Genomic DNA, 21564 nt, shown 5'->3' with positions numbered 1-21564 from the left:
TTTACCTAGAATTCCTTTTAAATCTGTTCAGTTCTAATACAATGGATATGGTTACATACATATTTTATTTCATTGTAATTGATTTATAAACACCAATTTTCCCTTAAAGCTATAGATAGTCATATAGCTCAATATACAACTAGAATTCTGAAAGAAAATTATCTTATGACTCTCAGATTTGAAACAATACCGCACTGAGATATTCGTGCACAACGGCTGATGCAGTTGATGATTTTTCTGTGTTTAATGCCATTTACTATCAAATGATATGATACTGTCAATAGAGTATGTCTTAAAATCTTCAAAAGCAAATAATATGCCTTGAATAATGCCAATATCATACAGAAATATCAACAAACATAATAATATATCTAGCAAATACGTACATCTCTAAAATTCATTTAGTTTAGGAATTATGCTTTTCCTAAAAATTAATCCCATAAAATAATACTTCAAATAACACCCTTAGTAGAAGATTAGCTCTTCAAAAAGTCTTTATTACACTTTTAAATATCACTTCTATTAATGTTTAGGTTTAGAGCCAATCTCATTTGATTACCAATTCCTGTGATTTAGCACAGTAAATTAGTTATAAATATCTGTGACAAGAAATAAATGATGCAGTGTAAGTGGAACATATAACATTACATTTTATCAAGGTTAGGCTTATTCTATTTCATAATGTCAAAACAGTATCAAAAAAAAACCCAAAAAACAAAAACACGTCATGTAACTCAGTGCTTCCCAAACTGTTATATGCATTGGAACACTTAGGGATTTTGTTAAAATGCAGAATCATATTTGGTTGATAAGGATACGGCCTGAGATCCTGTACTTCACCAAACCCCTAGATGCTTTTCACTCCAATAACAGGGATCTAAAAATAAAATCCCAATTTAAATGACTGTAAGTTTAAAATACTGCAATTTTATATTCTGTAAATGTAGTAAGAATGGGATTGGTGCTTAAAAAGCTGAAGAAAAAATTCCCACGACATCACATTCAGAATATGAGATTTACAGTACCTATCAACTTGACTTGCTTATTTAACCATTAATTCACAACAGACTGCTGATTATATATTTTGGGCCTTGGAACATTAACTCTTACCTTACTCCCCTGGTTGGCGAGACCCTTTTAGGAGAATGGGATGATGCAAGAAGCCAAAAGTTCTTCTGGATAGCAGACCCCGGAGCTAAGTTTGCTCTAAAGATGGAGGCAGAAAGAAGCACAAGTCTCACTCACAAGGTCAATTTTTATAAAGATTTTACTGATGGGTACCAGTTATTACTTTAATATCATTGCCAGGTTCTTCAAAAATCTGTCTCCTACTATCACCATACAAAACCACATCCCATTATGAAAAAAAAGACAACTTTTGCCTTCTTGAGTCCTATAGTCTCTCCCTTATCCCAAGAAGAATAGAACCCTTTAACCAATGATTTCCGTTCTAAACGTTGCCAAATCCTTCAGCCTCTATGATAAATTATTTTTCACATACTTTGAAAATTGTGTGTGTGTCTGAGTATGTCTGTATATACACACATGGGGAAAAGTGTAATTTATAGAAGAGAAAAGTAAGTCTTATCTAAGAAAAGGATGTTTGTTTTCCTTAGGATTCTTTTGGTTGCAAATAATGCAAATTTACCTTAGTTTAAGCAAGAAGGATACTGGGGTGCATCAGAATGAAAGAGAATAAGAGATGGGAGTCCATTGGTAATGCGTTGTCAAATATTAACCATGCAACTTTCATGACACTGTTATGCAACATACCTGAACATGAACTTTTAATTTTTAATCTGTACTTACCACAAGTGTGCATATTTAACCAACAAGTATCTTACTGGTAATAGCACTCACATAAATTTCAGGCAAGCTCATTTCTTTTCAGTATAAATCTTTTTCCAGGAATGCTAAGTTTATATACTACAATTAGTCTGTTTACATAGAATATATGATATATATGTGTGTGTCCTAAACAGCAAATCAGGGGTGGGAGTGATGTGGAAGGTTGTGTATAATCCCATCAGATCAATTCCTCCTTGAACTAACTTCTGAATGCTAGTAGGATTCAAAAATGACAGAAATGTAGAGAAGAATTATTGATATAACCATCCTCCACCATTGGTTCTATGACCTGACTTATTATTTCTTCTAATAGCTTTTTATCTTCATTTTTAGTATGGTAAATACATAAACAAAAACATCAATGTGTTTCCTTCCAGTCCCTCAGGCTTGAAATACTAATACTGATCTTTAAACAAGCATTAAAAATGCAAATGTGTTTCAGAGTCAGAAGACCCACAAGTGAATTTTCACTTCAAAACATTACCTTTGTGACTTTAGGCAAATTACTAGGCCTATGCCCTAGTTTTCTGAGAATCATAGTAATACTTCCTCATAAAGTTGGGACGATTATTTGAGATAATAACAGAGAGGAGGCAAAAGGCTCAGAACAGCTAACACTGTATTGAAGAAGAAAAAAGCTGGCGGACCGACACTACTCAACCCCAAGACTTACTAGGAAACTGTGATAGTCAAGACATTGTGGTATTTGTAAAAGGATAAAAATATATCAGTGGAACAGAATAGGGAGGTCAGAAACAGACCCCCACAAATACAGTCAATTGAGTTTTGACAAAGGACCAAAGGCAGTACAATGGAGCAAAGACAGTGTCTTCAACAAATGGCACTGGAACAACTGGACATCCATATGAAAAAAAATGAACACACAGACTTTACTCCTTACACAAAAATCAACATAAAATGGATCATAGACCTAAATGTAAAATGCAAACCTACGTAACTCCTACCAAGAGAACATAACAGAAGACCTAGATGACCGTGGGTGTAGTGATGTCTTTTTAGATAAAACACCAAGTACAATCCATGAAAGAAATATAAGCTGGGCTTCATCAAAATGAAAAACTTCTTGGCAAAAGACAATGTCAAGAGAATTATAAGACAAGCTGCAGACTAGAGAAAAGATTTGCAAATGACACATTTGAGGAGTGTCATCCAAAATACACAAAGAACTATTAAAAGTCAACAATAAGAAAACAAATGACTAGTTTAAAAAGTGAACCAAAACCCTTAACAGACACCTCAACAAAAAAGATACACAGGTGACAAATAAGCATCTGAAAAAATGTTCCACATCATTTGTAATCAGGGAAATGTAAATTCAAACAACAACTGAGATACCAGCACAAACTTATTAGAATGGTCAAAATCTAGACCACTGACACCAAATTCTGGTGAGGATGTGGAGCAACAGGAATTCTCACACGTTGCTGGTGGGAATGCAAAACAGTGAAAGAAAATTTGGCAGTTTCTGACAAAACTACACATACTCAACATATGAATCAGCAATTGCTCTCCTTAATATTCACTTAAATGAATTAAAAACTTATAACCACGTGTAAACAGTGTACACCATTTATAGCAGCTTTTTTTTATAATTGCCAAAACCTGAAAGCAAACAAGATGCCCTTTAGTAAACAAACTGGTGCATCCAGACAATGAGATATTATTCAGCACTAAAATTAAAACGATGAGCCACTAAGCCATGAAAAAACATGGCATATAACTAAGGGAAAGAACCCATTTGAAAAGTCTACATACTGTCTGATTCCAACTATATGACATTCTTGAAAAGGCAAAAGTATGAGGACAGTAAGAAGAGAAGGAGTTTCCAGGCATGGAGGTAGGGGAAAGGTGAACAGGCCGAGCACAGAGGATTTTTAGGGCAGTGAAAATGCTCTGTACGATATTACAGTGATGGATATATGTTCTTTATACATTGATCTAAACCCATAGCGTGTACAAACCAGGATAAAGCCCTAAAGTAGATTGTGGACTTTGGATGATTATGATGTGTCAATGTAAGTACTTCATTAAAAAAAAAAAAAAAGCATCACTTGGTGAGTGACATTAATAATGAGGGATGGAGCATCTATGCACATATGAGAGCTGGGGACATAGGGGAATCTCTCTACCTTCTTCTCAGTTTTGTTATGAAGCTAAGACTGCTCTTAAAAATAAATAAAAACAAATAGAAGGTTAAGTTATTGATGAAAGTCATACAGTTTGGTCACAGTGGTGCCAGCACAGGTAACAAACACCATGCTCCTCTTTGCTGAAAGTCAAAAGGTTCATCTGACCTTGTTATGCAAAGGATAGTCTTTGAGGAGACACATTTTGCGAATAACAGCAAGGCTAGAGAGAAAATGGCAAAGAAAATATAGGTACTCATGTTAAATATTTTATCTCCAGCGAACTGACTACTGATGTAGAAAAGATGTGAGAAGTGAATTGTATAGATCAAGAGGAAGTTAGAAATCACCTTCTGTGAGTCTCTATTAATCTCCACTTAACAGAACTCACTCTTATTCTTATTACAGCAATTTTAGTCCATTACTTCCCACAGAGAAGGGATCATTCCGGATAATTCTCAGCAATTTTTATGTATTTTTTCCACCAAAATATCCAAATTATTCATCCCCTTGTTGGAACGTCCAAAGCCTTTCAACAAGATACCTCTACAAGATATGTAGAAATCGTTCTGCAAAGCTTAATTTTTCTACTTGATTTGCATACAGCTCATAGATGTCTTAGGCCATTATACATATTATCACAAAACTTCTTAATGGTAGAACACTTTTATCAGACAACTGAAAATTTATTCAGGTTTCCACATGAACCCCTGAATGTAATCACACACACAATATATGAATTTTATATTCATAAGCAGATAGACCTTTCAGATTACAAATCTGTTGATCTTTAGCTCATAATTAAATCTAAGTCCAGATTTTATAGAATTAAGGGACTCAGGACTGGATATTTTTATAAAAACCTTAAACTTCTAAGATCAAAAGCAATAGACTTTACAGCTAGAAGGTCCAAAAAACTGCATTTTTGAAGTTCTTTGTGACATTTAAGCAATTCAAAATGATTTATCAGATGAATGCCCCTTTGTTATACAAATTAAAAGAGAATGTTACACAAATTAAAACTGTGTCACCCAGGTTAGAAAAGTAGGTTAATATATAAAAATAAGGTTTATATATTTAAATGGGAAAAATATATATGTACCCTTTTTAAAAAGCCATCTTAATAAATCTTGAGAACTATGATAAATTCACATTACGAAAATTGATAAAATTACTGGTTTCGTATACACAGGCTTTCAATATGAAATCTATTTTGAAAACAGATCTTAAATGAAATTTGAAAGTAATTTAAAAAACAATCATGTATTTGGAAAGTACAGCATGAATCCAAAGTATAAGGATGAAGACACTTAATGAATGCCTAAAAGTCCATATGGAAGCCATAATGTGCAAGTCATAAGCAGTAAAAATAAGGTTTAGGCCATTTCATTTGTTATCTTTTTGTAAACATTCTTAGTGCCCTCACCGTTCACATATATTTTAACTGATGCATTAAATCATTCATTCATTCATTCACCAAATACATACAGAGTGTGTGTTAGAGGCCAGGACCTTCGGCAGAATGTAGAGAACAAGCAGTCAATGAGATATAGCCCTGCTTTTATCCATCTTAGGATCCAGAAGGAAGACACACAAACAAGCAAGCAACTTTCAGAAAGTCTCTGAAATCCTCTTCTAGAGAACAAAGTATCATGATGGCACAGAGCAGGATCAACACACCTGGGCTTCAGAAATGCTTGATGGGGAGATGTCCTGTCAATTGAGAGCTGAAGGCAGAAATATGAATTGGGGGAAGGGAAAATCATGAGGGAGGGGTGGTGAGAGAGAGCGGTGAGGGGATAGGGAGAGAGAAAGAGGAATTTTGAAAATTTTGTGGCCTAGATGGGACCTGAGATTAGTCTGCAGAGAAAAGCAACTGATAAATCATCTTCTATTTTGTGCATTGGAGGCTGAAATGCCATTCTTCCCCAAAGTGATGACCTCTGTGAATCCCAAGTTAACCTAGAGAAGTCACTTGGGAAATTTGATTACCTGTATGAGAGAGGAGATTTCACAGGACAGACCAATATGCAGCCCTAAGAGCTTCCAAAGGAGGCCAGCAGAAGCCTGGTTTCTGTAATTCACAGGACTACATGTTCTCCCACACGTGTAACAACGGAGACAGTTTTTCTGGCTTTTCCAGAGTTGTTTTATATTGACTAATTTTCCATGGGAAACAGTAACACACACACACACGCGCACACAAAACACCTCCACAGATTTTCTGACTCTACATCTTAGATTTCATGCAACAAAGACTAACATTTGACTCTGGCAGATCAACTTCACCCATCTCTACACAGAGAAGGAGTAGGGCCAGCTTCATGGGTGAGTGACCTCTGCAGCTACACTGGGTCTCATGCTCACAAACACCCTGTGCTTGATTTAAGGCTCTCCCTATCACCATCTGGACATTATTTATATATATATTTTTAACAAGAAGCCCTGGATTTATATTTTGCACTAAGTCTCACAAATTATGTCACAAGACAGAGGATGGGCACAGAATGATGAAAGGGATAAATCTAGACTGGATCAGAGGCATAAAAAGTTGTAGAAGGAAAAATAGGGTTTTTCCCATCTCAGTCTTTCACTTAAACTCTTGATTATTTTTTTCTACATCTCTAAGTTTCCTAAACATTCTTACTGAATATCAACTTATTTTTTCCCTATATTTACTTACATACCGATTTAACTGTTTCTCAAGCAATGATACTGTCAAATCATTAGTTTCATGACTCAGACATGTGTTTTTTTTTCATATATATATATATATATATATATATATATATATATATTTTTTTTTTTTTTTTTTTTTAATGAGTAACTTTAAAAACAAATGTCTATGGAATACCACCTAAAGTCATTCTGAATACTCCCAGGACTAGGCTTACTACATTCTGGGAAAGACTGAGACATACAATGAAAACAATGTGTATTTGAAACTTCTTCCCTTAAGGTAAGTATCAAATTTATAAAGAAGCATGCAGGACAGGGCACTATTAGGTCTCCTTGAGGTCCTCTATACGGTTTTATCATCAAGCCCCGTTAACTCTCTGTCCTGTCCTCACTTAATGCATTTTAACCCTGGGTGCACTCCTCCAGGTAATGGTGTCCATCGTAAGGACAGACATCAGTTCCTGTACTGTGGTCACCTGAGCCTTCATGGAAGGGTTCAAGACAGGCACACCCCACTCTACTGGGCAGCACACCGCAGGCTCAGCTGTAGGTCTGGGAATTTAAATACTTTCACTACGTAACTGTCAAAAATTCCATTCACATATTACCTAACCAGCTAAATGTAAGGGCTGATTTATCTTTGTTTCTCATGTCGCTCAGAATTCCGTTCCCAGATGTGAGGATGTGCTAGGTGTTCTCATGTCACCCCTGCAGTCTCCTACCAGATCTGTCTCTGCACATCAGGGATTGCAATTAGCTTAAAATTCTATTTTAGTTCTTACACATTTTCCACAATTTAAATATATTTCCCTTAACTTCACTATCTTTGTGTTTAATTATAAGACTTCTAATGTTTTAGATTTCTACATTTTTTTAAAAAGAAATATATCCATATAAGTATTTAATGACGTATTATACATCTATATATTATGTGTGTATATATACATACACATACATACATACATATACACATAAACATATATTTCCTTTATCTCAGCTTTGCTTTAGAATTTGGTTTGTGCATTTAAACACAGATTTTGGATTTTTAAAAAAACAAACAAAACCCAATTATTATGTTTTATCATCATCAATATAAATCAAGTTTAATTTATCATTGTCAATTTCTCAGGGAAGAAATCTCCAGTTCTAAACTCAAGAAAAAATACTAAATTAAGATGTTCATCACATTGACATTTAAAAAAAAATGTGATATATTATTATAAACTCGTTAAGATCTTTCCTTCACAAATACTTTAGAAAAATCCTAACAATTTTAAATAAAGTAAAAGTGTATTTAAACCAAAAAGGAAATTTAGAAATATTTATTGGTTAATATACTGCAAAGTCTTTCTCTTCCGAGGCTGTACTTTTTCTTCGGCAAAGATGTGGTGATCATTCTATGAGCAATACACATTTTTATTTGAGAATAAAATTACTGTTTGTGCACTTATTCATTGAGAAGTTATTTAAAGTCCTAAACTAATGTCAATATATGAACTTACGCCTAAACAATTACTGACTTTGTGACTGTTCCTCATACCCATCTTCAGACAATTAGTTGAATTGATCCCCCACCACACCTTAACCCACTCCAGCCTATCCCGATACCAAGATATTTTGGAGTCATGTAGGTATAATTACATGTTCTAATTAGAATAAAATGTGGCAGATAAAACTTTAAAACATTTTACTCTCTAAAGTTGGAAAATGAAGTAACACTGTATGCTGTGTCTCCACCTCTATTGTATTTTAGACAGAGAATAAAGTGTAAACAAACATTTTGGTTTCACAATCATTGTTCGGCTATTTTGTTTTAGTCCGATAGTTTTTATTTGAATGATTCTTGGCCTTGGTATTAGGAAGTGATGTTCTCCTCAATGATAAATAGATGATCCGTCTTTCTCATTTATCTTCTAGACACATACAAAGATACAGCTGTTAAATTCAGAGCCTAACTCTGAAACTTCAGAACTCAGTAAGACCTGCCTGTTTTACCTAAAACAAAAACAACTTCCTTCCATTTAGGTCCCTTAAAGGTATTGTTTTGTTCTGTTTGTGTTTTTTTATTTTTTGGTGCTTATTTTCTCTAACCCTATTATTGAAGTTTCCCATTATCATGAAAATATCAGGTATAAATTAAAAATAGGTGGGCCCAAGGGCTGAACTTAGTGATAAATAGAAATCGAGTTCCTAGATTAGTCAGCACGTCTGAAACCAAATAAAACACTGGAAGACTTTTTTTTTAATTTCACATGACACATATTTAAGAACAGATTTTGAAATATCACTATTAAAGATCATTTTAGAATACATTATCACCCTCCATAAAACAACAGTTGTTAAGGCATCCATAAATAGGGCAATGCTAAATAATAAGACATTTCTAGCCAATGTACAAAACCCTAATTCCAGATGTTTATTATAAAAACTTAAAGTCTCTTGAAGCACCTATACAAAGTTTTTTCAGCCTGTGCCGTCTCAAGGACATAGTTGTGTGAAGTTACAAGTCAGCGTGTTGCACCTTTCTGCAATTGTACATGATTGGCTCCCACAAAATAGGAGGGTTCTGGCTTCATCGATTTGGCCCTGACTTTCCCCTGAGTTGTCTGCAATGAAAGATGTTTTTTTTTCCACCAGGGTTCACAAGGCCCTCGAGCCTTTTGACTCTAACCATGTCATCTTTCCCTCCACTCAAATGAAAAATGTCTTTTTTTAAGGCCTCAAATGAATTTTTTCCTCCAGCCAAACTTTCAGTTCCCTGGAATGAGTTTTTGACAGCTAATCTTATTTTACCAAGTAATACATCATCAAAACAACACAGACCTGCTAGTATATCACACGGGTCCAGATGAAGTATTCCATCTGTAGATCCTAAGAGTCACGTCACTCGGGTGAAGCATTCTCTGCGCTGTCCCCTGGCCTGCCGAAGCCTACGCAAGTGACTTACAACTTTCAAGGTTTATTTATAGGGATATTATTAGCAAATCCTGTCCAGTTCTGAAAGGGGGTATCCATTTCCACTGCACCTGAAGAAAAGAGGTCATTAGGGTCTCTTACGGCTTACAAAAATCTGACTTGGAAAATGGAGCCAAATCAAAAGGAATGACTTCCCTTCCCTACTTACAAATGGGAATCCAGCTGTTATTTTTCAATCTCCTTCTAAAACTCTGCTGAGAGAGAAAATTACATCCCTCCACCAGAGCTGGGGTGCAGGGGATGATTCTCACTTTGGTGTCTGCTCAGTCTTGCTTTGTACGTAACTCTCTCCTCGGGGGCCAGCTCCCCCAGGGCAACTCACTAGCTGCTCCTGGCTCCTCGCTGAGACAACCTTTGGTACCAAGGATGCCTGTATTCTCCAATCTCTGGAATATAACCAGACCCTACAACACTGGTGCTGCCACTCACTAGCTCTGTAGTCTTGGGGAGCTCTATTTCTCAGTAGGTTCAAAATAGGAGTATGATTACTTATCACCTAGGATTTTTGTGAGGGTTAAATGAGAGGATGCATGCAGAGTATGGAAACGGCGTCCAGCACAGAGCAAGCCATTAAAACGAGTTCTTATCCTTTCTACCCTTGTTTCTTTGGCCTAATTATTCTATCTACTTTCTAATCATTCTCTCTCTGCATTTTGTGTAGCACTCTGACTCGGAGCCTGTCTCATCTTTAATATTACTTCCTCAGGGGGGTCCTTCCTAATTACCTCCCTCTGTTTTATGTTTTCATAGCACCAGATAACTTTTTTTCTTAGTACTTACTGAAGTATATTTAGTTCATTGTTGAATATCTCTCTCACCCTGTGAACAACTGTAAATGGCCGCATTCTTTGCTACTCCTTCTACTGGGTGTTGGAAGAAAATTGTCCATGCTGTCAATCTAGGACCAACAGAATTTAGTAAAAGTGACATTCTGTGACTTCAGAGCCTAGTTCCAAAGCAGCTTTGCAACCTACACCTTGTTCTGCTAGAACACTGCTTTTGATCAATGCCAGTCCCCATGTAAAAAGTCCAGTTACCCTGAGACTTCCATGGGGGGGGGGGCTACATAGAGAGGGCCCAGCTGCACCCCCAGGTGACAGTCACCACCAATGGCCAGGCAGCCTCTTGAAACTGATCTCCCAGCTGACCTGATGCCACATAGAACAGAGACTAACAGTCCCACTACCTTTTTTTAAAGTGCAAATTGTGAACAACAGCAATCAAGAATGATTGTTGATTTTTAAGCCAGTACGTTTTGGGACGGTTCATTTACCCAGCAATAGACAACCACAAAACCTACTTACATCTTGAGTTCCAGCAGGACAGAAACTATGTCTATTTGTTCACTGTTAAATGACCAGTGCCTCCCGGGGTGCCTGGCCTACTATAGGAGTTCAAGAACTGCTTGGTGAATACAAGAATGAATTGGAAACATCAATGTACTGAAGAGACAGAGGCTTAAGACTGAAATAGGTAAGTCAATATCATTTTGTTAGTAAATCTGCTCATTTTTCACTTCCAAATAATGATTTCTTTAGCTAGATAAAACAAAAAATACTGTATATATTTTTTTAATTCAGCAATAGTTACTGGGCACCAACTCTGCTCTGGTTGCTGGAGTTACAGCAGCAACTAGACAATCTCTGAACCCTCCTAACTCACAGATCAGTCCTTTCTCTCTCAGACTGCGATCCATTCACCTGAGTCAGAAATACCTACAAATGCTCATTACAGCTTTGGATTCCTGAGCCCCACCTCACATCTGCTGAATCAGGATCATTAGAGGTGATACACCACGACTTGCATTTTTTAACAAGCCTCCCAGTGATTCTCATACACGATGAAGTGTGAAGTTTTTTTTTTTTTTTCTTCCCAAACACTCCTTGTATTTACTGGGATACCTAATTAAAAAAAAAAACAAAAAAACAAAAAAAACAAAAACAGATTCCAAACCTCTCTAAACTCCCTCAATCATAATCTCTGGGGAACAAGCCTGGGAATTTTTGTATGTGTTTGATTCTTATTATGAAAAAAGTTTGGAAAACAATACTCTATTTTTCTTCTTTTTTTTTTTTTTTTTTTTTTTGGCCTGAAGAGAAGATAGGTACAAGATGCCTTTGTGCCCAGCTGCCCAGGTATTATTTCCCTCATCACTTGGCCAGTAAATCAGGCCGGGCACCAGCCTTGTGTTTCCTGGTGCATGTGTTTTGTTTTATTTTTTTTCCCTCAGCAGATAGGAGAGTTTCCTATGTAGGATATATTTTATTACCACCAGGAAAAGTTAGAATTTCTGACACTATACTAGGGTTGTAAGATAGATAATTTTACAACAGCTCCTCAAAGAATACTACCTAGTTATGTATCTACTTCATCTATGCTTATATGTGACCTGCACGATGTGTTTAGAATAATTTCCCGTCATATACATGGTATTGCCTCACAATGTCTATCATGAATTAGGTGAGTGAAAAATGACTAAGGAAGGAAGGAGGGAGGCGAGGAGGGAAGGAAGAGACTTTTGGGAGTCAATCTGATGTTAGTACAGATGATGGCAGCTGTTACCAGATTAGACAGAAGCCACGTGATGTAACAGGAATCATGCAGATATTTTGACTCTGCAGTAACTCTCTAAAGCAATGGTCCTATTTTCCTTCCTCTCCCTCCAGCACACACAGATTTAGACTATGTGTGTATGGGTGTGTATTTCTACACAGTATGAGACACCCAAACTCCTAAAGGCATTCAAGAGAAGATAAAGCAAGGTTTGAAATTGTCAAGTTACATACAGCACCTGACTACATGGAATTTTTTTCTTGACTAACATCCTTCTTGTTTTAGAGGAAATATCCCTTCATCAGATTTTTTGAGAACTTACCATATAAAATGGGCTGTTCTAAGAGGGCTATTAAGTCAGAGCAAGGTCAAGATCTAGTGTTCTGGGATATTGCTTTGATTTTAGTTAAACTGTCAAAAGTCAAATCTGAGATGCCTGTAGAAGAAGCTGGGATGCCTGTAGAAGAAGCTATGACTTTGAACTAAGCCTTGGAAGATTTCAACAGGACTGGGAAGAGCATTCTAGGTAGAGGGAATATGAGCAAATCAAAGAGGAAGCAAGAATAGGATCTTTCAAGGACATTTTTACATAATCACTGTGTATATAAACAATTAAGGATATTACTGGGAATGACAGACCATGGATGAACTTTAATGCTAAGTCAAGAAATAGGAACTCTATTCTATTATGAGCTTGTAAAAATTGCTTTTGATAATTAACAAAAGAGTGCAATGTTAAGGAACCACAACAGCTAAGAACAGAGGCTCCCACCTTTGACTGGACTGAGTCTCCTTGACACAGAAGCAGCCTTATTTCAAACCTAGTTGTAGAATTTCAAATAAGGGATGTTTGAATACATTCTGCATTTTTCTTGGCTTTGTAGTTTCCAGAGCTAAGATAAAGGTATGCTTCTCAACCTCAGGCTTGAGGTTAAACCCTTTGCCAACAGCCCTCCTTTGCTGTAAGCCTCTCAAAACACTACATCATTTTAATGCTTCTGAAACTCCATCCTTCCCCAGGTCCCTACTGGAACTGTGCCTCTGTTTGGAGAGTGCACCCATGGTTCCCTGGTATGCTGACTTCCTGATACAGCAAGTTAGTGAGCTGAACGTCACTGAATTACAGGTCTGCCTTTGTTAGTCGTCCTCAAACAGGCTTGATCACCAGAGACTGGCATTGTCCAGTGTAACTGTAACACAAGCCCCATGTGTAAATTTAAATGTCCTAATAGTTACTTTAAGTAGCAAAAAGAAACAGATGGATTTCAGTAATATATGTTATTTAACTACGTATGCAATATTGTTTCCACAGGTAGTCAGCACACAAACTTACTGAGATACTATGCAGCATTCTTTTTCAACTTTTCAGATTTATAGCACATCTCAACATGGACTAGCCACATTTCAAGTGCTCAGTGTCCACAGGTGGCTAGTGGCTACCCTCTCAGGTAGTCCAGCTCTAGATCCCAGTTATCAAATAGAACTTTCAGAGTTGTAGTTGTAGCGAATGTTGTCGTTTCATCATCTAATCCAGTAGTCACAAGCCCCCTGAAGGCTTTGAACACTTGACATGTGGCTCCTGTGACTCAGATCTGATTTTTTAATTTTAATTACTTTAAATTTAAATAACCACTTGTGGCTAGTGGCTGTAGTATTGAATAGCACCATTTTAGATAAACAGAAGTTATTTAAGTGTTTTGAGTTAGGAAGGATCCTCTGAAGAAGTGAAGTTTAGGACCATGAGTAGAATGGGGGAACATGATTTTAAACGGGAGCATCTCTGTAATACTTCAGAGTGGCGTTCTCTTGCGTTAAAGGATGATTAAAGTTGTTATGTTTTCTGAACCCTATCTGATCTGTCATGATTTCTCTAACAGCAGTGCTATTTACCTCAATTACCCAGTCAAATCTCATGCAGTATCAAGTGATCACTCAGGGAATAGCTTGTGTCGCCCCTGTGTAATTTTAACATCCTCACTTTCTACAGTTGATTCACAACCCTCACTGTGTGATGACCTTTAAATAGTTTACCCACATGACTTCATTAGGGGTAAAACTGATGAAAATTGATGATGCTTTGAAAACACACAATTACAGTGCTTCATTAAAGAGTGTTTCAAGCAACGTATTCTATCAATACGATATACAAGTACTCAAGTTAACGGTCAAACTTTTTTTCCCCTCTTATAATGAACCATAAAATTACAGTCGGCAATCATGAGTACTGTAGCAGATAAGTAAGGCAATTTTCCTCATCATTTTTCCTTTTGTTGTCAATCTTGTTGCAAAGCTCATTGACTTTTCAATGAACCATAATATGAATATTCAAGATTGTGCATATATACTTAGGTTAAGCCAGGCTGGTTTTGAGTTGTTCATTTTAAATAAGTTACACCAAGTAAAAGGTGTATCCAGAAAGTTTTCGTTATGATGTACTCCTCTACCTTGGACTTAATTTAACGGAAGAGGACCTTTCCCATTTTTATTATTTTAAAAGAGAAAAACTCTAGAATTTGACCTTGCATATGCACGTTAGAACAACTGATTTTTCAGGAAATTAAAATGTTATTGTGAATTATAATACTGTAAGTTGTATATTAGCTATGCATTCTTTAGATGTTTTATATATATATATATGTGTGTATATATATATGTTTAATAATAAAGAGGTTACTTTTGCTCTGAAGCTGAAGTTATAGAGAAGAGGCAAACATCCCTGGGATTTGTTCCATAATAACACTTTGGGGGAAGACACTACGAGTCTCTACATGGCCTTTAGAGAGTCATTGTAGGAGCTGTTAGGGCCACTTTCATTATCACTCTGAAACCTAAATTCTTTCCTCATCTATAAAATGGGCATAAAAAGATTTACTTCATGAAGCTGTTAAGAGAATTAGGTAATATAATAGTTATACCATGAGTGGTATATAATAAATCAATACATGGCACATATTACTACCATGAATAAATAATATATTTCTTATTATTTTGGCTGTTTTTATGAATCGAACACTGGAATTTCAGAGGCTTAATAGCATGGAAGTTTATTTCTTGCTGGTATAAACTTCTGATTGTCAGAAGACTCCCTGCCAGGCTCTAAATCATGGACAGAGACTTTTACGTTCTGACACCATTATCTTTAACAAGTAGCTTGTAAGTTTGCCCTGGGCTTTGTAGCCATTCTAGACAATTGAAAAGAAAAAGAATGTGTGAAAACACTTGAAGGTTTTAAGTGACAGGTATCACCTCAGCCCACATCTTACATTGCACATGACGGTACCTAACAGCAAGGGAAGCTGGGAAACATAGTCTAAGTAAGCACCCAGGACCCAAAGGAAATTGAATTTGTGACTAGGAAGCCATCTCTACCATAAACAGTTTTCCAAGGCTGATTCAATCCTATATATGTGCTATTTGGCTGCTTATTTGTAGAAATGGACCGATCTTCAACAAGAGGAAGTGAACAAAAACTGAAATGGCTTTCTGTGAAAAGAGAAAAGCTACAGGAGGTCCCTTGAGAAGGGAGGCTGCACATGGGAGGTTTAACATTCCTCCAGGAGGGTCCAAAGTCCAAGGGGAAGGCACCCAGGTAGCAAGCAGCAGCCCCTGAGGAATGTCTGCTATGGGAGAGGAGGCTAGAAGCACTGTAGTCTCAGCGAGGTCATGCTTTTGTTGTTTTCACTTTTAAAATAGTCTTTTATGGTGCCTGTGTGACAATGCTACCTCTAGGAATCAAATTCTCACAGTTTTTGACCATTTTCTTTGTACTGTCTGCATTGCTATCAATGAGTCTCAAAGAAAGGAAATCAACAGCACTGTGCTTATTTTGGTATATGATTTATAAGTGTAATCACCGTTGAGGATGGATCCATGAAACATCCTCAGCTCACTCCAACTCAGAATTTCCCTTCCACCTTCCGTTTCCCTTTCCCTCCTGTTAACTCCCCTCTCCTCCAACCTGTCAACGTTCACATGCCATCTGCCTCTGACTACTCACTGTCCTCCCTCTCTTCAACCCCCAACCACCTGGCTTCCCCATAATGACCTTATTCTTAACCCATTCACCAGTGTCTTCTATACATTTCTCTTTTAATGTTATTTCCCTGCAGCATTTGGCCTAGTTTGCCAGTTCCAGCAAACAGTTCCTCTGTCTTCTGTCTGGGTAAACCTGAAATCCAAGTGTTTCTATCATTCTCACTACTCCTATTCCACGTCTATATGTAACCTAACACAAGCTCCTGTTCATTTTTATATACTTTCCTAAACTGCCTTCACACAAGATCCCTTCTCTCCAGCACCATATTTATGCTACCATTATCTTTGCCTAAATTACATCAGCCACCGAGTGGTCACTCTCCCTCACCTTCTCCTATCTTGCCCCATCTAACTTACTCTTTATGCTGCAGTCAGAAGTGTTTCCTTCACGTCTACATCTCATTAGGTCCCTCCATGAGTCAGACACTGCAGTTGCTCCCTATTGCTCCTATGACAGAGCCCCAACTCTTCCAATTGGCCTCACATTTCTACTCTCGCTTTCTCTTCTGTTGAGTGGCTTTGCCACCTGACTTTCCACTCTCTTGGATCCAGATGCCCTGACCTTTCAGTTCCTTCACAACGATTTAAGTTCCTTCACAGAACTCAAAGATCAAATTCTTACAAAAATAAGGTCTCAAAGTAACACTGAACAGAGTACAAAAATGGTAAGTCAATAGGACTGATGCGTAGTAATATGAAGATTGTTCTTTTCATTGGTCTTATTCATTGGTAGCACTGCATTTAACTAAATATAAGTGCATTTTTTTTTGGCGGTTTTCATGAGAAGGATCAGTTCTAAATGTTGTTTGGTTGGCTTAAGGCTGAAAAAATTAGAACTGTTTTTTGTTGGGCTTGTTTTTCTTTGTTTCTGTTTTTGCTGCAATCAAAATGGCTTCTTTCAAGATGCTACTGTTTCAACACAGTAAATAAAACCTTGTTTTATGACCATTCTTTCCTAGATTTTTGAGACAGTGTAACATATGCTAGTTAGGGTGCAGTGAACTCCAAGTAACCACAGCAATCATAGAATGAAGAGTGGCTTTACTTACAGATTTTTTATTGTTTACTTAAGAAATCTGTAGGCAGGCTATATAAGGGTTATTGAAGGGCTCAATTTTATCAGGATTCTGTTAGATGAGGGTGCATTTCAGTTTTATTGGTCTATTTTGCATTGTTGCAAATATGGGAAAGTCATCAATGGCTCAAACAGGAATGAAGAGAAATGAAGCAGTAAGATTTCATCTTAACAGAAAGCACCCTCTCCCTAGAAATCCTGCAGCAGACTTCCATTTACATTTCACTGATCATTGTTTTATTATATGATAAATTCTAATGACACACAACTGAGTACCTATCCAACAAAGTAAAACAGAAGAGACACAATGGGCAAAAATCCATTATGAATATTCCCTTGGGGCTGGTCATATTGCCACTGCAAACAAAATCAAACACTTGTAACTAAGGATGCAACTGAAGGGTGGCACTCGGGAGCCAAAGGCCTCATCATCCCCTATTTCTCCTTGGTAACAATTATCAAGGATTTGGAATGCCTCCATTACCACATTTGCGGGTAATATCTTCATATAATAACAATTTTCTGTATGATAAAAAGCAAAAATTTGTGTTTCATAATAAACTTCATTTTGGGGGATAAGTTTATAATACAAAAATTTAGTAATTTCTAAAAGACGAACAGGTACGTGAAAAGAGCTCTAAAATCACTAATCGTCAGAGAAATGCAAATCAAAACTATGAGGTATCTCCTCAGACCTGTTAGAATGGCTATCAGGAAGACAAAAGATACCAAGTGTTGGCCGAGAAATAGAACAAGGAAACCCTTGTACACAACTGGTATATCGTTCTACTTTCAAGATTCCATGCATAGTATGTGCCAAGTGGCTATTTTATGACAATTACCTTATCTACTTCTCAAAGAATTTAAGGCATCTGAGTTCCAAATAATGAACTAAGCATTAATGCATTTCTTGAGTTTAAAATCATTTTTCACATCAGGACTTTTGGACCCTATTGATAAACTCCTTAAATGTTTATCCAACTCGGTCTAAGGCTCTGTTGGATAGTCAAGTACAGTTAGCCATGTCCTGAAAGAAAAACCTTACAAGTTAGGATGATATTTGCACACAAATTTCTATCACAAATGATTGAGACACATAGGAAAATATTAAGGATTATATAACATCCCTTTAGCGGTATACACCTTCAGCAAACCACTCTGACAGATAACTTACTTGAAGTGTATAGTACCCTGTTCTCAAAAAAGGTTCAAAGAAGCGAAACAGAAGAGCCAGGAGAAGGTTCTGTGTTCTCTCAATCCAAAACCACCTTCTTGCCATCTTACTAATATAAATCATCAAAATAAATCATAGAGAAAGACTGAGAGCCTGTGCTCTGGAATCAGGTAGAACTGGTTTTGAATTCCAGTTCTGCCACTAAGAAGCTGTGTGAACAAAGCTGTGTCACAGATTTCTTGGGCAATTAAATAAAGTAATCCATTTGCAGTGTCTGACATGCAGTAAGTACACCATCAATGTTAGCTGTTATCAGGAACATCATGGAGTATTGACAAAGCGTACACCACGTGGGCTACACTATTCTGAGAAAATGCCCTATATTAACTCAATTAGCAAAAGCAATAAATGAGAATTCAACTGAGTTCTGCAGAGAAGATAGGTTTAAGTAAACAAATCAACAAGTAATTGTAAATAGCTACTCTTTGCCCAGCAGTTGAGCTGCTGGTGACAGCAGTAGAGAACAAGTTCCTCCTCTTGTTGGACTTATATTATACTAAGAGGAAGCATGAAGAGTGTGATGTCACCTGGTGAGCAGTGCTAGCAAAGACACCAGATGAGCAGTCGGAACATGTGATGGTTTTTACAAAGTGTTATTAGCAAATTCTTTAACATTGCTCCTCCAAAAGGTGGAATTTAATTTCCCTCCCCTTGAATGTGGGCCATCCTTAGTGATTTGCTTCCAACCAACAGAATTTGGGAGACAGGAATAAAGCAGAAATGACACTGCATGAGCATCTTCTGAAGCCTAGGTCACAAATGGCCATTTGGCTTTCACCTGGCTCCCCTGCTCCCCTGTGTTTTGGAGTTCTGGCTAACCTGAAGCAGTTAAGAGGAGACCATGTGGTGGTAACACAAGAGATCGAGACAGATGTCTGAGCCCAGCTGTTGAGTCTTTTCGGGTCAGGTGTCAGGTATGTATGTGAGCGAGACCTCAGATGAGTTCAACGCCCAGTCTTCTAGTTACCTCAGCCAAAGCTGACTCAAGCAGAAATGAGCTATTCCTCCCAAACCCTGCCCAAACTGTAGATTAGAGAATGAGTGTTTTTGTTTTAAGCCACTTAACTTTGGATGATTAGTTAAGCATCCGTAGTAACTGGAAAAGAAGAAACAGAGCACGTGGAAGGTTTATTTGAAGACAGATATTGGAATAGAGACTTAAATCATGTAAGATAATGACCCATTCAAAGGTATAGAAGACAAACAGGAGGAGGGAGTGGCAAGCACAAAGGCCCTGAGGTGAGAATGCTCTTGGTATTTTGAAGGATTAACAAGACAACTAGCAGGGCTGGTGTGGAGTAAAAGGAAGAGAAGAATAGAACACAAAGTGGAAAAAGAAACTGGACCAGATAATGGAGGGTCTTACAGTTGGCAGAGTTCAGATTTTGTTTTTAATGGGCTGGGAAACAATCTGAGTATGATTACAAATACATTTGATATGGTTTAAGGTATGTTTGAAAAAAACCATCTCTCTACCATTTGCAGGAAGAATATACCGGGGCAAGGGCAAGAGTCAAAGAGATGTCATTTGGGGAGCAGGGACAATAAATAGCAAGGATATGATGGTGGCTCGGTCTAGGGTCTTACCTACACAACTGAGTGAAATGTGGCCTTACCAGGCATAGTGTTGGCTGGAATAACCAATAGACTTGCAGGTGGCTTGAATGAGAACAGAGACGGACAGGGAGGCTATATACAGCAGGACTCCCTTGTCTTCCCACACAAAGTGCAGTTAACCAGCCAGCAGTACAGCCGTCCCTGAGGAACTTGTTAGAAATGGTGACTCTCAGGTCCCAGCCCAGTCCCATTAAATTAGAATTTGCATTTTCACAATATGCACATGTAATTCACATGCACATTAAAGTTTGAAAAGCATTGTTTTTAGGACATAGATAAATAAGACATTGGTTCTTTAAGTCTGATCCTAAAAGGATCAGACAGAACTGGACATTTGTTTAGAAAAAATTCGGAAAATAAAATAGGCCTTTATTCCAATTCTTGAGATAGTACAAAATCTGTTAAATTCCTGGTTGATGCCTTGTAATAGAAATACCGCCCTCTATTGTAAGAATTTAACTCAATTCCTTCTGGGGATTACCTGTCATTCTTTTTTTTTTTTTTTTTAATATAAGAATTTAAGTTTTCCTAAAAAAGCATAACCAGAAACTTGATTTTGAACTGCATGTTCTGTTTTGGGTTATTTCTAACAGAAGAACACAGGATCGTTTCTTAAGACTCCAGGTCACTTAAATCTCTATAGTTAGGAGACACAGTCCATCTTCACTACCAAGTGGTGAGCCGGCAGCAAAGTGGCCTCTTACCCTTGCTTATTTCAGTTCCCAAACCATAACTCAACATCCTTTTTGTTTTCTCCAGCACAAGTTGAACACTCTTAATTCTACAACTGTGGCTGACTAAACAATTTCTTAAAAATGCAAGCTCCAGCTGTTAATAAGATAAAAATAATATTAATAGTTTCTTCAAATCTCTTCCTTTCATCTAATGTCATATACATGAGACATAAGGGCTTAAACAAAGAATTTCTATAAAGGCCATTTACAGAAGAAATGACATAATCTCTCAACAACTCAAGAAGACACCAAAGTGTTTCAGTAATGATTCTGGAGACCAAACTATCCTTATGGTTCCTGCAGCTCATAGATAAGACCATTTTTTAGGAGTTTTAAGCAGAGTTCAAAATTACTAAAAATGTAAATTTCAGACGGGAATGTACTCTGGGAAGGTTGGAAGACAAGATCAGAAAGATTGTTTTAAATTAGCCTTTTTCCCCCCTATTGGGTTACAAGCAGGTTCCAAGTATTGAATATAATGCATTCCTAGATAAAATTTAAGACCTTCAAGGTTACAGAAAATAGAATCTATAAAATGAAACCCAAAATATGTATTATTTCTTCCAGGAAACAACTGTCCTAAACCATCCCTGATGGCAAAAATCCAATTACAGCAGTAAAGGTTGCTCTTAGTTATTTCTTTGAGTGAAAGTAAACGGCAAAATG

The sequence above is a fragment of the Camelus dromedarius genome, chromosome 17 (genome assembly GCF_036321535.1).
Source record: "Camelus dromedarius isolate mCamDro1 chromosome 17, mCamDro1.pat, whole genome shotgun sequence".
Lineage (NCBI taxonomy): Eukaryota > Metazoa > Chordata > Mammalia > Artiodactyla > Camelidae > Camelus > Camelus dromedarius.
The sequence above is the reverse complement of the archived record's forward strand: the minus strand, read 5'-3'. Positions refer to the sequence as shown.